This window comes from Triturus cristatus, chromosome 12 (genome assembly GCF_964204655.1).
Source record: "Triturus cristatus chromosome 12, aTriCri1.1, whole genome shotgun sequence".
Taxonomy (NCBI): Eukaryota; Metazoa; Chordata; class Amphibia; order Caudata; family Salamandridae; genus Triturus; species Triturus cristatus.
This window is the reverse complement of record NC_140595.1, coordinates 467,153,791-467,170,088: the sequence shown is the minus strand read 5'-3', so window position 1 is coordinate 467,170,088 and position 16,298 is coordinate 467,153,791. Positions and strand designations below refer to the sequence as shown.

The 16,298-nt window shown below is 42.9% G+C and overlaps 1 protein-coding gene across 1 annotated transcript in view; it reads right to left on the bottom strand.

Annotated features, from left to right (window-relative positions):
* PEPD (peptidase D) overlaps nt 1-16,298 on the bottom strand; it is a 294,060-nt gene that overhangs the window by 261,402 nt on the left and 16,360 nt on the right. The window lies entirely within an intron of this gene.

Sequence of the window (16,298 nt, the reverse complement as noted above, 5' to 3'; positions counted from 1 at the left end):
AGCCCTTGACGTAAAGCCCTTAAGGTCCGACTCCATTTGGAGTAGGCCTTGTTGCAATCTTTACCCTCTCACTGGCTGTTGTCAGCTCGGCTCCAAACCCAATGGGGGCGAAGGAAGGTTGCCCCAGAACTGGTTTAGAGTGACCACAATGGAGGAATTTGCCCATTAACATAGCCACACCTCTGGGTGGCCATGAAGAGCTCTGACCAGGGGAAGAAAGGTTCTTCCATGTTGGATTTAGGAAGTTATGGGCACTGTGGGAAAGATTACATTAATACACACTGCAAGTTATTATTATTATTATTATTATTATTAATGGCATTTGTTAAGCGCATGGTTGCACACGGAACAGTGCGTCCCCGCGCTGACAGTTCCACTAACATCACACAAGCAACAATCATGGCGGTGGAGTGAGGAGCAGGAGAACTATACTAAATTAAGTTTTGGGAAAAAGACGGGTTTTCAACCTTTGTCTAAACCTCGTTTCAGACTGTTCCATTCTCAATTCGATGGGAAGGTCATTCCAGCCCTTACTGGCAAGGTATCGGAAGGACCGTCCTCCCATCCTTGCTCTGTGAATCCGTGGAGCAACTAACAACATATTGCCCATTGACCTAAGAGAGCGTGAAGGTCGATAGACTGGAAGCAGTGCTTGTAGATAAGGAGCTTTTAGATGAGCAATGCGATGGGCAATGCACATCATTTTGAATGTAATTCGTTCCCTTATCGGGAGCCAATGTAAGGAATGCAGGGCATTTTTCCCGGAGGCCCTTCTAGGAAGGTTCAGAACAAGCCTAGCAGCTGCACTTTGAACGCGCTGCAACTGCATTAGACCTTTGTTACTTAGTCCGCATAGGAGGGAGTTCCCATAGTCTAAATGGGAAGTGACCAAGGCATGTATCATTGTTTTTCTGGCGCTAGGAGGCAATAGGTCAAGAATCTTCCTCAGGACCTTTAGAATACCATAGCATTTACCAGCCACATTACCCACATGGTTAGTGTAGGCAAGATTGGAATCAAGGAGTATGCCGAGGTTCTTGACTGTTTCAACCGGGACAGGAACAGAACCCAGTTCTAAGGGCCACCAAGCGGATGTCCAGATGGATGGACAGGGACCAACAATAAGGACTTCCGTCTTATTGCCGTTGAGGCGGAGGTAGTTCAGCTTCATCCACCCATCAAGTGCTACCAAGCATGCAGAAAATTTCTCAGCCTCCACAACTGGGTCACGAGACAGATTGATCACCAGTTGTGTATCGTCTGCGTAAGAAACTATGGCAACACCATATGACCACCAGTTTAGCAAGAGGTTCCATGTACAAATTGAATAATGTGGGGCTCAGAATCGAGCCTTGTGGAACCCCTTGTTTGAGACATGTAATACTGGATTTGCACGGTGGACAGTGCACTTGAAATCTTCTGTTATTAAGAAAGGACACCAACCACTCATGGGCTGGACCGGTTATGCCCTTCTCTCTCAAACGGCCCAGTAAAACGGAGTGTGACACGGTGTCAAACGCCGCGCTTAAGTCCAATAGGACCAGTGCGGTCGTGTGACCCTCATCCGCCTGGCACCGCAGCAGTTCCGTCGACAGAAGGAGAGCGGTCTCCGTCGAATGTTTGGCTCTAAATCCCGACTGAGACAAGTGAAGGATCTTATTATCCTCCACGAATCTCACCAGCTGTCGGTTAACCAATTTCTCAACTACCTTCGCACAATAGGGGAGGAGCGAGATAGGTCTCAGATTGTCCAGTTGTGATATGCGGATATGAGCTTTCTTTTTTATCGGGACAACTTGGGCCAGTTTCCAGTCGTCCGGAACTAAGCATTCTTGGAAGGAAAGAGAGGCCAAATTTCCTATGTGTTCAGCTACCTGGGGTAGATGACTGCGAAGAATCCTCGCTGGAACAGCATCTAATGGCGAGCCAGAGTGAATATTCGATAGAATATTAATTAACTCCTCAGTTTGGGGAACCACAAATTTCCCAATAGTATTCTTAACCTGTATTTCGCGGTAAGAGTTGGGCCGATCTGTGTATTCTGTGATGGTCTGAAAAGAGTCATAGATCTTTTCTACCTTCCCAACAAAGAAGTCAGCGATCTTATTGCATGATTCAGTCGAGGGGGGAGCTTCCCCTGAACTAGCTAACGGGGAGGAGAGTTCCTTTAAGATCCTAAATAGCTCTTTAGAGGTATTCTCTGAGCAGTCAATCCTCTTACTGTAATAGTCTCTTTTAGACTTCCTGATTTGTTTATGATACGCCTTTAGTTCACTCTTGTAGACTTCGCGTAGTGAAGGGGCATAATCCACTCTCCATCTACGCTCAAGTGCTGCAAAAGAGGGTAGAGTCACCCCTAGGAACCGTTACCCCATTGGTTAGGAAGTGGCCAGGAGTTTTCCCCACCCACGGACTGGCACTGAGCAGAACAATGGCAACCCCAGTAACCTCCCCAGATCACTTCTGGGCCTCTGAAGAAACAGAAGAGGATTGAACCGGCTGTCTGTGACCTGAGAAGATCCTTGAAAACTGGACCCGCTTGCTCTTTTGAATCCAGGACACAGAAGTGGCTGTTGTGTATGTAAGCCAGCCATCTTGGAATTAATCTTTTAAAGAAAATGAAAATTCACTCAAAGATTACCCCTTTGTCGCCTACGCTGACGATACTCAGCTTCTTTTTACATGGGAGAAAAATACAGACTCAATCTCTTCTGCGAAGCACTGTTTGTCCTCCGTCCAAAGATCTAAGCAAATGAAAGTTTGAAAGCTTTAAAAAGTGATCTACTGGATGTGGGAATCAGCCTGGGGCTCTGAGAGGTCCTCCAACCAGAGTGGTTGCACAAGTGCCAGAAGATCAAAGTAGGAGGGAATTCTAGACTGGGAACTTGCAATGCAGGAGCCTCAAAAAACAAGAGCTTGGTGGAGAAACTTACTTACCAGGACTGAGTTCATGTGGGCAAGACACAGGTACCTGAGAACTCAATATGTAGGGGCTCAACTCTTGCAATTCAACTGGCAGGTTAACAGCAGCTTTACGTGTGTGAAGAGGGGTGGAGGAAGGGGCATCATGGCTTCTTGCCCAAAGAGAAGAGTAGACTACAGCTCTTTAGTTTCAAAGGGAAAGTGCATAGGAGGTCTTCACCTCATGGCATGCATTCAGGAAAGATGTAGAAGACTGACTGAGCATTCGACACACAAAGGTTACAGGAGTCCACCAAATGACAATGGACCTGAGGAATCCAGGAGCAATGTTTTTAGTGCTCTGTCTTTAGAAAAAGATTGGGCGAACGTGTGCTGGGTTAAAAAGTGGAACAAGGGAGCAAATAAAACTTTTTATACCTTCATTGTAATTTTCAGAGTCGTGAAGGGGATTCGATCTTGGGAACTCAAACTTATTTTACATTATTAGACTTTGAACTTGGGCATGATAAAGAAGCAGAAAAGGGAGATAAAAAGAGGGAAGAAAAAAGTCTGGCCATTTTATACATGGAAGTGCTTCATCATTGAATGTAGAGTTTCAACAAGTTCTTGTCTGGATGGGTGAATGTGAACAAGAGATAATAATTGGAAGCATGAGTGAGTGCCTAAATGGGGGAATGAGTGAGTGACCGCATGCATCATTAATGGTAACGGCTAAAGAACACTGCACCTGGAAGGAGAGGTCTTAAAGCCCTGCAAGGGGATGCTAATTACTGCAGGCAAATAGGCCAATCACCAGCACTCTGCAACAGGAAGGAAAGATGTTTTTGGAATACCACAAAGCACTGAGCAGGATGTTATTACAAAGACCAATACCAGAGGAACTACATTAGTGCTCAGATATGACGAGTGCAGTCTGTGCACCAGAGCCCTGCACAGAAAGGATATGCATCAAATATATGCAACAGAGCCCTATTCAGAAAGAAAGTGCACCCGAGACCTATGCACAGGAAGGAAGTGCTCCGGAGCTCTGCATGAAAAGGAACAGCACCAGATACTCACTGGAAAGAAACACACAAACGCCCAGTACATGAAAGAAATATACTAGTGCTGGTTTGCACATGGGAGGAATGCACTACAGTCCTGCACACGGAAGTTGTGCCACAATTCTGGATAGAAGATGTGCTGAGCCCTGCACAAGGTGGAATGCAACAGGATACCTCACAGGGAAGAGGACCGCAAGAGTCCTTCACAATTGGAAGAAATTAAGTGTTTCACTGGGGAATGCACCATAGTTCTCGCTGGTGGGGTGGGAGTTGTCATGCATAGAAAGGAGTCGAAGACTGTTACAAAGCGCATGCAACTGATGCCAGAACCAGAGGAGATTGATTAGAATCATCCACAAACAGGTGCACCTGTATCTTACAGAGCTATGAGGCCATAGGAATTACAATACTGTGCTGCACAAATGTCTAACTTAATACAAGGATCCATATCTGAATGCATTTGACGAGGTATAGTATTTGTGGCACTATCCTTTTATGACGATCAGCAATGTTTTTTTCAGCTACCTCCTCTTGTGGTTGATGTAATGATTTAGTATGTGAAAAGGACCTCGAAGAGGCTCCCCGATTCATCTGACTTCTTCCCTAAAATGGGTGGATATCACTTCAGAGACAAATTTCCATCCTGAAGCTTTTTTTGATTTTATTCTTTTTATTTTCCTTTCCATTTTAATAGACAATTATCGCTTACAACCAATGGACAGTGAGGAGCATTGTGATTTTCTACAAGTTGCACACAAATAAGAAAAAAAAATACATTAACGAAAGCCGTAAATCCTCCCCAACACGCTGCATGCCCACCCACCAGAAGAAGATCCCGCCCCTAAGGTCGAGCAGTTACCTAGAAGCACTAAACACAGTTCTTAACTACAACTTCATAGTCGGTGGTTGTCACAATAGTGCAATGCAGCAGCTGGGATTTCTCCTGCTGTATCATTTTCAATATTCAGATACAGTGGACATAAGAGTTCTCTAAATTCAGTACCAAGGTTGCTTAAGAATGGAGCCCAGTCAGTTTCAAATGTCCCAGTACATCCTTTTAGGAAGAATGAGATTTTATCCATTCCCAAAAGGCTGTGCTGCCACTGTGTAAAAGTGGGATTTCTAGTTTTACCTCACAATGCTCTAATGGCATATTTGGCTGTGCAAAAAAGGCTGTGAAATTTGCCGACCATGCTGGGAGTTTAGTGGGTAAGTTTAGCTACTGGGCAGCCCTAAGGTAGAGTATGTGGGATATCAAGGTAGTATATGTGGGATATCTAGGTATTGTTGTGCCAAACATCTCATCTATGGTATCTAAAACTTATTTCCAATATTATTGTAGCTTGGGGCAATGCCAGGTGTGCTAACATGCCTGTGTCCCCTCAGCCTTGTCATCACTGGTCTGGCTTGAGACAGCCCCATCTATATATTCTGCTAGGGGTGTAATACCAATATAGTGTGTTTTTTCACCATAAATTCTCTCCCTGATGTGCCGATAGCTGCGGTGTATATTCTAATGCATATATCTTCCAGTTGCTCGTTTAATATTGTTCATGCCAGTCCTTTCTCCCACTCTGTCTGCACTGGGGGCTTCTCTCCTCAGTCAGTCTTAAAACAAGAGGATTTCAGGTAATATGAGATATTCCAGGGTACTCTACTTTTGCCATATGCAAGTCTTAGTAGTAATCACCAAATAAAAGCAATACGTCAGAATCATTCTGTTGTTGGAGCCCTTCTGAATTTGTGCTATTCTTTCACTATTAAGTTGTTTGATTGTGTATTCCCTCCAGTTCTTTCAATTGCTGCTCAAGTTGTTCTTGAGCCTCCACCATAATTGTTTTTATTCCGGCTGAGCCTCGTAAAAGGCGACCTCTGATCACAACCTTCATCAGATCCCATAGGATGTCAGTGCATGTTGCACCCCATACCATTTTCTGACGTATTGCAGCAGACTTCCTGGTTATGTCAAAATTGGTCTTTTAGACTCCAGCATCCAGTCGTCGAGGAGGCTCTTGACATGGACATCTTGATAGGGATTGGGGCATGATCCAATTATGCAATTTATCCTAGGTCAGATTCTTGCACTCTGGGCACAATGCTGAGGAAACAAGGAAATGAACCAACCTGGCAAATAAACAATGCTCTGTTGAAAAGAATTGAGTAGTCCACTAGTGGAAAATGATTGACTACAGTCCATCTCTTCACTTTCATCCACTGAAGCCAGTGCCCCTAGCTCTGTCCAATACATGTTTATTAACACTTAGCGAGACAACATCACCAATAACTTATAGGGCTGATTTAAGGCTCTTTACACAGTCTAACTCAGAAGACGATGTTCATATCCAATCCACTGCAAATACTATCCGTAGTCCAACATCTCCTCAAGAGGAAGGGGGTCAGGATGTCCTTCTTCACTCTAAATTCTCATTGTCCTCAGGCCATCACTCGCCTAAATTGATCTCATGGATTGTGGCTGGAATTAGAAGTAAACTGTGCCTTCCCCACTGGGTAAAGCTCATCAATTCCTATGATGTATGTATTCTGCAAGAAACCTGGAGTCTAACACCAACGTTTATGACAGGCTATGTGACACTCGCCCGCAATTGCATCAAAAAAGGGTCGTCCATCGGGTGGAATGTTGATTTGGATTAGTATCGCTCTAAATTGTAGAATTGAAGAGCAGCCCATAAATAGCCCAGATATTCAAGTGGTTTGATTGAAAGGCAAATCGGATTATACTGTAGACATCGACAACATCTACGTTAGAGGTACCAGAGGGGGTGGCAAATCTTTCACTACACAAATCCTAGATGAGTTTTTGGATAGGAGGTGGGTTGCACGTCCCCTGATTGTAGGGGGTGACTTCAATGTGACCTTCGAACCCTTAGACAAGGGCAACATCTATGATGTAAACGAGGAGGACAAAATATGATCTGTTCCATCGCTTGATTTGCCTCCAATCAAGAAATGGTCACAACCAGCTTTGCAACTAAATGCATTGGCCCTCGAACATAGGCTAAGAGCCACTAATGTAAGAACAGATTTGGAGGAGAATAAACCTTCATTGGTCCAACTGGTGCTAGTCGTATTGACTATATCCTGGTGGATCTTAGGTTGTGGCCAACTTTAGTTGATATGACTAACTAAAAATAGCGATAGGGACCATAAACCACTAAACCTGGACCTAGTATCACCCTGGCATTAAACAGATAGTGACCGTAGCAGTAAAATGAATACAAAAGAGGTACTACTCACAAATGACAAACGCCATCTTAAATGGCCTATGGTCCTGGGGGACAAAACCAAACTTATTTTAATTAAACATGATTTAATTGTCCAGTTGGACGAGATTTAATCTTATGCAGACGAAATGAGACGTGAGGAAGGTTTCAGTGTACTGCATGTGAAGTACTTTGAACAGCTAGCTACACACTTCTGAAATGTGCAAAACATAGACATTGGGAAATAAATACGAAGAACCCATGGTTCTCAAGTGAAAGCAGATCTTTAAGGCACCAACTTGCCAAAGCTATCAAAATTAAGAACATACCCCTGGTACAAGAACTAAGGAGGTCGTATAAATTGGCTATAGCCAAGGCCAAGAGGAATTGGAGACGAGGAGAAGTGGAGGGAAATTGGGGAGGCTTGTTCCCAGAAAGACCTTAGGAAATTTTGGGCTCTTGTTAGGAGGGGAAACTCGGAAAACCAACCCCCGCTAGCCAATAACATAGCAGCTGGTGCTTGGCAAGAGCCCTTTGGTGTTCTTTACACCACTACCACTTGCAATACTGAAGGCACGTCCCCTCTAGATTTATCTTCAAACACAACAAGGGTTGTCTTTACTAAGAAGGAAATTGTGACCTCAATCAAGGCCATTGTACCAGCAAAAGCTCCTTGGCCCGATGGAATCCCAGGAGACTTATTTCGCCATGACAAAAACATTGGGTCGACCTATATATTGGAACTTTCCAATGCTATCGCAGGGGATGCCCCAATTCCAGACTCATGGAAGGGAGCTGAAGTTATTCCAGTCTTTAAAAAAGGCGATGGGAATAACCCGATCAACTATAGGCCTATCAGCCTTATAAACTGTATTCAGACGGTATTATGCCATACACTTCTGGTGAGGATCCAGGATTGGATGGCTGAGAACAACATACTGGTTCCCCTACAAACTGGATTCCGACAGAGAACAGGAACAATTGATCACGTTTTTAGATTTATCCTCCGTTACAGGAAGGTGGTGGTATTGGGTATGTAGCTTTTATAGACTTGATTGTCAGCATTTGCTCTTGTGCTCCAAAATAAGCTCTGGCTGGCACTGAAGGAAATGGGGATGCCCCTGGAAATGTTGTCATTAGTTTTTCGCCTTCATGTGGACAACCATGCCAGGGTGTGATGGGGTGACCAGGGCCAAGTCACTGATCCCATTAAAATCAACAGGAGGGTCTAGCAAGGTTGTGTTCTGGCCCCTTCGCTATTTTCCTTGTATATCAACCAAGTTGTTGGCTTTCTAGCCAGGAACCCAGCAGATGCTCCATCATTAGGGAATTAGAAGATTGCAACGCTACTTTTTGCTGATGATACGCAACTTGTGTCAAAAACACCTAGGGGGCTCCAAACGTTATTAAATCAATTTAAGGCTTTTTGCGATGAGAGAGGCCTAGAAATAAATACTACTAAAACAAAAATCATGATGCTTAACCCTCACAAATCATTCAAAGGAGGTCTTACTGTAAATAACATTCCCCTAGAGAGGGTTAGTAGTTTTTAATATGTGGGAGTTAAATTGACAGAAGGCACGTCTTGGAAACAACATCAGGCTAACCTAAAGTTTAAGCAGATAGTTGGGGTCCTGAGGAAGGAACATTCTTGCTCGCACACCAAACTGATTGAACCAGCGCTCGAGATCTACAAAAGCAAGACCGTAAGCTGTGCCCTCTACATGGTTGAGTTGTGGGGCTTTGAGAAAGTGGATGATCTTACAGTGACGGAGCATAAATTCCTTAGGAACTTAGTATTACTTCCCTCAAGTACACCACTTCTCCCTCTCAAACTGGGCATGGGGGTCAAATCTGTAAAAGATTTAACAAAACTCCATCCGCTTCTCTTCTGGCGGAAATTAGTTTCGACCCCAGAACTGTCCTCATAAGCCTCAGCTCTCGATGTAGTTTGCACCCAAGACACCTTCAAGAGGATAGGTTGCATTGGGAACATCAAAAACCTATTTGATAGTATTGGGTTAAAGGGGTCTACAAAAAAGCAACTAAAAGCCATGTACTGGGACTGGGTAGCCGAGACGGGCAGATTAACAGGGGACTTTATAGATTTTAAATAATACTGTTACGTTACTTGGAAGGCTACTTCGACCTTATTCAGTTGCCAGCAGATAGAAAGCTTTACATCCAATTTAGACACGGTTCACTCCCCCTGAATTAATTTACGAACTCATGGTCATGTAACGCAGTTCGGAACAAGGGCTGTCCCTCTTGCCCTGCTCCAATTTACTCCATTGGCCACGTCGTTTTTGGTTGCCAAGCATACTGTGGCCCTAGAAGAAAATGGCTTATTCCTATTTGCAAATGGCTGGGAACCAGAGATCATGGCGTAGAATCGGATGCAAGACCCCTATTTGCTTGTGCGATCGCAAAGTTTTTGGGCCGCATGGAGGGAATTAGGAAGAAGGCTCAAAATTAAATCTGTTATCCCTTCCACCATACCAAGTATGAACTTTTTCAGGCACTGCCAGTGTTGAACCCCATCTATGCATTCATAAAAAGCAGACATCGAGTGGTCTTTATAGACCTGAAGGTTAGGTCCACAGTGGTGATTGATGTTTTACCCTAATCAAATGTCAAGTTTTAATTAGTACAGTATTTAGATGGTTGCATGTTAGCATTAAGTTATATGTATCAATCAGATATTATTCTTTTAAATGAAATCAAGGATTTTTACAAACTTTATTAATTTGTATATATACACTGTGCACTTTTATAGTCTGTTGACCGAAATAAAGTTTGACTGACTGAGTAATCCTGAATTTAGTTTTGCAAAAACTCCAATTATGATTAATATTTGAATCAAGATTAAATAGTTTTATCAACCAGTACCACTTTTAACCCAGCTGCAACCAGAAGAATGCAATGCAGTATATACACTTGGATACAATTGAAAAGCCAGCAGATTTAGCATCTGTGCTATATACAGGACTGCTAACCAGCTTCTAGCAAACGGTTAATCTTTCCTCTCAGACAGGCAGGTAATGTGCTAGAGGCTGACACAGGACAGAAATCACTGAGGAGTTTTAAATGGGGTATTGAACCAAAAGGGGCTACCAGAGGTCAAAACAAAGGTTATCTAAAGGGAAATTTCACGGTACATCAAAACCCTATGGAACAGAACATGGCGAGATGCACCGTTTGTGTGAAGTTAAGCATATATGAACAGTACCAGCATTGGCAATGTCAATAGGTCTGACTTTAAAGGAATGTTGTATGGTAAGGGGAAGCATTACAAGTAGATAGCATGGGAACAGATATTTATTTGTGTGGAAGAAAAGAACTGTAGAGTAATTCTGGTGTAGGTTAAAAGGTCTGGTGACAAAATCCATATGGGTTAATGACTGCCCTCCTCCCATCTGTGCTGCTGCCAGAGAAAAACACCATAAATTGTCTAGTTATCTAAGACACTTCAATAGCATTACAATGACAAGCGTATGTCCCTGAAGGTTCACACTCGGACAGCTGGGTAAGTAAACATAATGATCACAGCAGTGTGGAGAGAAACCACTTTCTTGTGAGAGCACACAACCTCTGCCCAATCAAACCATGTACTCTTGGCTTCCAAAATGTGGGCGCAGCCAAAGCCCCTCCCTCTATTGGTGCTTCTCACATAATTTTCTGGTGACAGTTCAACTGTCAAACCAGAATATAAAAAGAAAAATCAAAGGGTAAACTGGCAAAAGTAGAATGACAATAAGCAACAACCAATACAACAAAAGTAATCACTCCCCTTTAATGCTATAGTGTAATATGCTGTATTACATGCAAATGTATCGTTCTACAGCTTTACAGCCTCAGGTTGCATGTGATCTTAAAAATTCTCCTCTACATTCCTAAAACCATGCATGAAAAATGGACCCTGGCTTAAAACTAGTTGACCGCCTCCTTCCACTCCATCCTCTGCAGGCTATCCTTTCTCTGAGCCTTGTTAAGCTCTGTGCCTGTCTGGCTATCTCTATTATTGTATATCTATAAAATGCCCACACCTCACCACACAGATCGCATCCTCCTTTGAAACCATACCCCTGCAAACTAGCGATATCTAGTTTCCTCTTGCCTATTCAATCATCCTACCAAGCTTTTGTAGGAGGTCACATGCCCCAACTAATGATCAGATCTCACTCCTCTTCATTTATTCTACCACCAAGAAACTAGAGTAAAATCAATGGAAAGTTTTATTGAGAGCACAAGACTAATCTCAATAACCAGTATCAACTGGTTTAATCACTAAACTTGTAATCTGTAGTAGTCGGCTACCCACTAAAATCACTTCAACACCTCATCAGGTGTAGAAAGCACTACATATATACAAAAAAATACAATACACTTAGCAGCCGTATACATTTTGGCAAAGGTTACTGTATTTTATAATGGAGAGCAAGCTGTATCAATTCATGAGCATTTCAGACTAACCAAGTAAAAATTTTATTTCAGTCTTATCACGTTAGTACTATTTGTTCTATTTCTCACACAATAGTCCATAATATCCTTAGGATCTTCCTTAAATCTGTGGATTCCTCTAGAAACCCAAAACCAAACTTAGAACTGTTATCAAGTCCATGTCTCTATTTTGGATCTTATTAGTACTTGTTTCACTTTCTTCCTCCTTGTTGGTTGTGTAGTTGGAATCTAATGTTCTTTCCACAACTTTCCAGCATTTTAACCTAACGTGAGCTAAACTTCCAATATTTTCCAAGTTCATATGTCTGGTTTGTATCACAACATTTTAACACTTATTATTCCTTATGTTCTGAACACCAGAAGTACTCTGTGCCACATGTTTGGAACTTCTTCAGGGCTAATAAAGTACTTCTAGCTCAAATCTGCTCCTGTCATTCTTCTTCCTGGTCTCAATTGTAGCTGAGCTTTTCTCATTCCGGTCAACCCTTGCTGTCCCACAACTGCCTCCTCATTTCCACCAGAATCCATCGGATTACTGGAGTTGAAGTGGTGATTGTTACAGAAATCACTTTAAAAAGGTAAACAGCATTAAGTTCGCATGCTAAACAACGCATGCCAAAACAACCTGGTCGTTACAACGACAGCGTTGTTATTTCGCATACCGTTACAACGCAAGTCGGAACAACGACTTGCGTTAGGGGGCAGAAGGTGTTGGATTTAAAATCCAACACCTTCCATAGTGTCCGCAAAGACTGGAGTTGGAATAGTAAATTATACTATTCCAACATCCAGCGCCCCCTAAAAGCAAGTCGTTGTTCCGACTTGCGTTGTAACGCTATGCCGTTCTGACAATGGCGTTGTTATGGCATGCGTTGTAAACGCATGCGAAAAAACGTCATATATTCCATTAAAAACAAATTTTACGACAGCAGATAAGTGGGAACAAAGGAGATGTGTGCAAAAGAAACATCAATTACAGATCACCAATAAGTCACACGCTTCTAAATTCTTTGCACCAAGTAGTAAGTAAATTAGTGCTATGAAGTAGGTCTCTTCTGTGGTCCAATGCCAGACTTTTCACACTTCGGATACAATACAGCCAGCACATTTCAGTAAGGAAATTTAGTTTGTTCACACTGGCTCAGAATAGTTTCATAACGTGTAAAATAAAACGCCTTGTCTGTCTCAGGGATTTCATGGTGGAAAATGGAGCATGTATGGCGTACGCAACAGTGTTTGTCAAATGTAAATGAAGTCTACCTTATGTCCAGATATCATATTATTAATGAATTGCTCCTAGAACGCCCCAACAGGATTTATAGCATTATCTCAGCACTAGGTCCCCATTGCACTTGAAGTCCAAACTGACCAGATGCATGTGGATCTCCCGGACAACCACATCCACCTCACCATGTTCTCCTCCGTGGCCAACTTCGCCTGCTGCCTCTCAAAATGCCACTTTCAGAGATTAAATCCCCCAAGTCAGGCCCCCTTTAAACCCCATGTCCTACTAATTTGTTAACTATTTGTAGGGGGTAAGGACATGGCAAACACAGGTAGGCGTCTTAAAGTAAACTTAATTTGTGACATGGACTGAGCAGCAGCTGCAGGCATCAAAATCAAACAACTGACAAACCATTTCAAAACCCCGCGTTCCAAGTTCTGTTGTGGAACGCTCAAACACGAGACCCCGCAAAGGATGAGCATTCCACAACAGAAAAAACCCGGTGACGTAAACCCACTACATTATACTCTTCCTAAAAATATATATATATATTTTTTAAACTCCGAATATTGGAAGAAAAGAAAACAAGGAAGAAAGAGAGGGAGAAGAACAAAAGAGAAGAACATTAAGAACAGAAAGACGAAAAATACCTGAACGACAAGCGAGAGAAAAAGAACAGAACCATATGGACAGATTAAGAACAGAATGACATTGATTGCTCCTGCGCAACTCTTGCTGAGGAGGAGCACCTGACTGTTTATTAATTGAGATATCAGCAGTGCTGTTTAAGGGGAGAAGAGCAGAGGCATGTCCAGATAATTTAACAACCTTGGACATGTTCCACCAATGCTTGTTGTCAGTCCTAACCACAAACTTTGTCCACAATCATCGGCTCCGAAAACTTGGCATTACCTTTTTTGCTGTGAACAGGGATTTTAACACACACCATGTCACCACCAACAATTGTACGAGGAACAGTTTTCTTCCTGGAATAAAAATAGGCCTTTTTGGCGAAACTGGGCTTTGGAGACATTTTCTCGGACAAAAGCGTCAACACACACAATCACATCCATCTTCACCCATTTAGACATCCATGCAGGACACACCTTGGAAGAAGGCTTCCTTTCCCGTAACAATTCAAAAGGGAAAACCTTGGTGGAGGAATGAGGAGTGGTGCGGTAGAACCAGAGCATGGAGCGCACAGCATTTTGAACGACACTTTTGCTAGCAACAGCCTACTGAACACAGTTATTCAGACCCTTTTCATTCTTTCCACAAGGCCGATGGTTTGTGGGTGATAGAGAACTCTTGGAGTGAGAAATACCACTTTGGGCTAAAAACGTTTCGAATTCCTGACTGACCAACTGTACTCCGTTGTCAGAAACAATGGTAGCTGGAAAACCCTCACGTGAGAAAATGTCCTTGACATTTTTGGAATTAGGCTCGCCAAAGAACTGAATCTCTGGCAACTTGGAATAATAATCTATGCAACCACAGAAAAGCGAGAGGAGGAAGGAAGAAGGTTAAAAGGACCAACCAAATCAATACCAATTTTCTCTCAGGGCCTTGATGGAAGATCTATGGGCTGAAGGGGCGGCATCTTCCCCTTCATCGCCTTTTCCGCATTGGAACAAACAACACACTCGCCCACAAAATCATTAATGTCCTTGTCCATAAAAGGCCACTAAAAACACTTCCGTAACCTGCTCTTGGTGAGCGTTTTACCTAAATGCACCCCGTGGGCACCACAAATCAATCAACCTCCGAGTTTCAGGGGAATCAACCTGTCACCCCTCACAAGGATGCCGTCCTCCACTGAAAGCTCAAGAGAGACCTTTACAAAGGTTTGCCAGGAATAAGGTGCATTTTTTTTCTTTTGGCCAGTCTTCTTTGACACACTTCATAACAGGTCACAGCATGATATCTTTGGATAATTCATCTCTCCAGTCCTCTTCACTTACAGCACACAAGTCAACCATAACTTAAGAAGCAATAAAACAATTGTCTACATCTTCATCATCACCCGAATTAGAATCAACCTCGGACAAAGGAAATCTTGAGAAGAAAATCGGCCCTGCCATTCTTATTACCGGGAATGTAGGAAACCTCAAAATCATATTGTAACAACTTAAAGGACAACCTGGCTATTCTGGGTGTGTGATCTTTGATCATGTCTCCAGAAAGTATGGACACCAATGGACTGTGATCAGTGTGTAACTCGAAATAATTGCCCCAAATGTAAGGATGCAACTTCCTGATGGCCCACCAACAGGCCAACTACTCTCTTTCGATGACAGAAAAATTAAGCTCTGAACCACGTAAAACTCTAGATGTGTGACCCAAACTATTCTCTGCGCCTTCTTTAGTCTGGGTGAAAATGGCCCCCAAACCAACACCACTGGCATCAACCGTGATGGTGCACTTGACATTGACATGAAAAGGTTTGAGAAGTTTATGACCAACTAACTGGCTCTTGACCCACTCAAGCACTTCCTGACAATGTTCATCCCAAACAAAACTTACACTTTTCTTCAACGTGTTTGTGAGAGGTTGAACTTTGGATGAGTAGTCTGGAACAAACCTAGAGTAGAACTCAAAAAGACCAATAAATGACTTGAGTTTAACCTCATCAGAAGGTGCTGAACACTCAAAGGCCCTCACAAGACCAGGCCGCGGTTCAATACCCTGTTCAGACAAAACATGTCCCAAGTACTCCACCTTCTTCACCTGGTACAAACACTTTTCTTTTTTTAAGGAGAACACCCTTCTCTTGTATGATGTACAGAACATTGTACAAAGATTCATCATGCTGTTTCTTGGATGCCCCATAGATCCGAACATCATCTTGAAACACAGCGACACCCTTGACCCCTTTAAGCATCTGGCACATTATCCTTTGAAACACCGCTGCCGCAGAGGCAAGACCAATAGGCATCCTGCCGTATTGGAACGTTCCAATGGGTGACACAAAAGACATGAGGTGCCTTGAAGAAGGATCCAAGACTACCTGGTGGCAAGCGGACAGTAGATCCAGTTTGCTAAACCACTTTGACCCATTAATCATGGTCAACAACTCTGAATTTTTGGGAAGAGGATGTGAGTCAACCCAGATATTATTATTCAGACTGTATAAATCTATACATACGCGAAGATTACCATCCTTTTTCCTGGCTACCACCAAGGGAGAAAGCCAAAAGGGAAGATTCTATAGGCTGAATTATGCCTTTGCCACACAAGTCATTAAGCTCTTGCTAAAGCTGGCCCCCAACACTAAAAGGAACACTCCTCAACCTGTGCTTGACAGGGATAGCATCATCCTTGACCCTGATGAGATGTGGAAATCCCTTGATCAGTCCTAACCCTTTCCCAAAAATGGATGGAAAACGTCGAAAAATATTTTCAGAAACGTCACTCGAATAAACAATA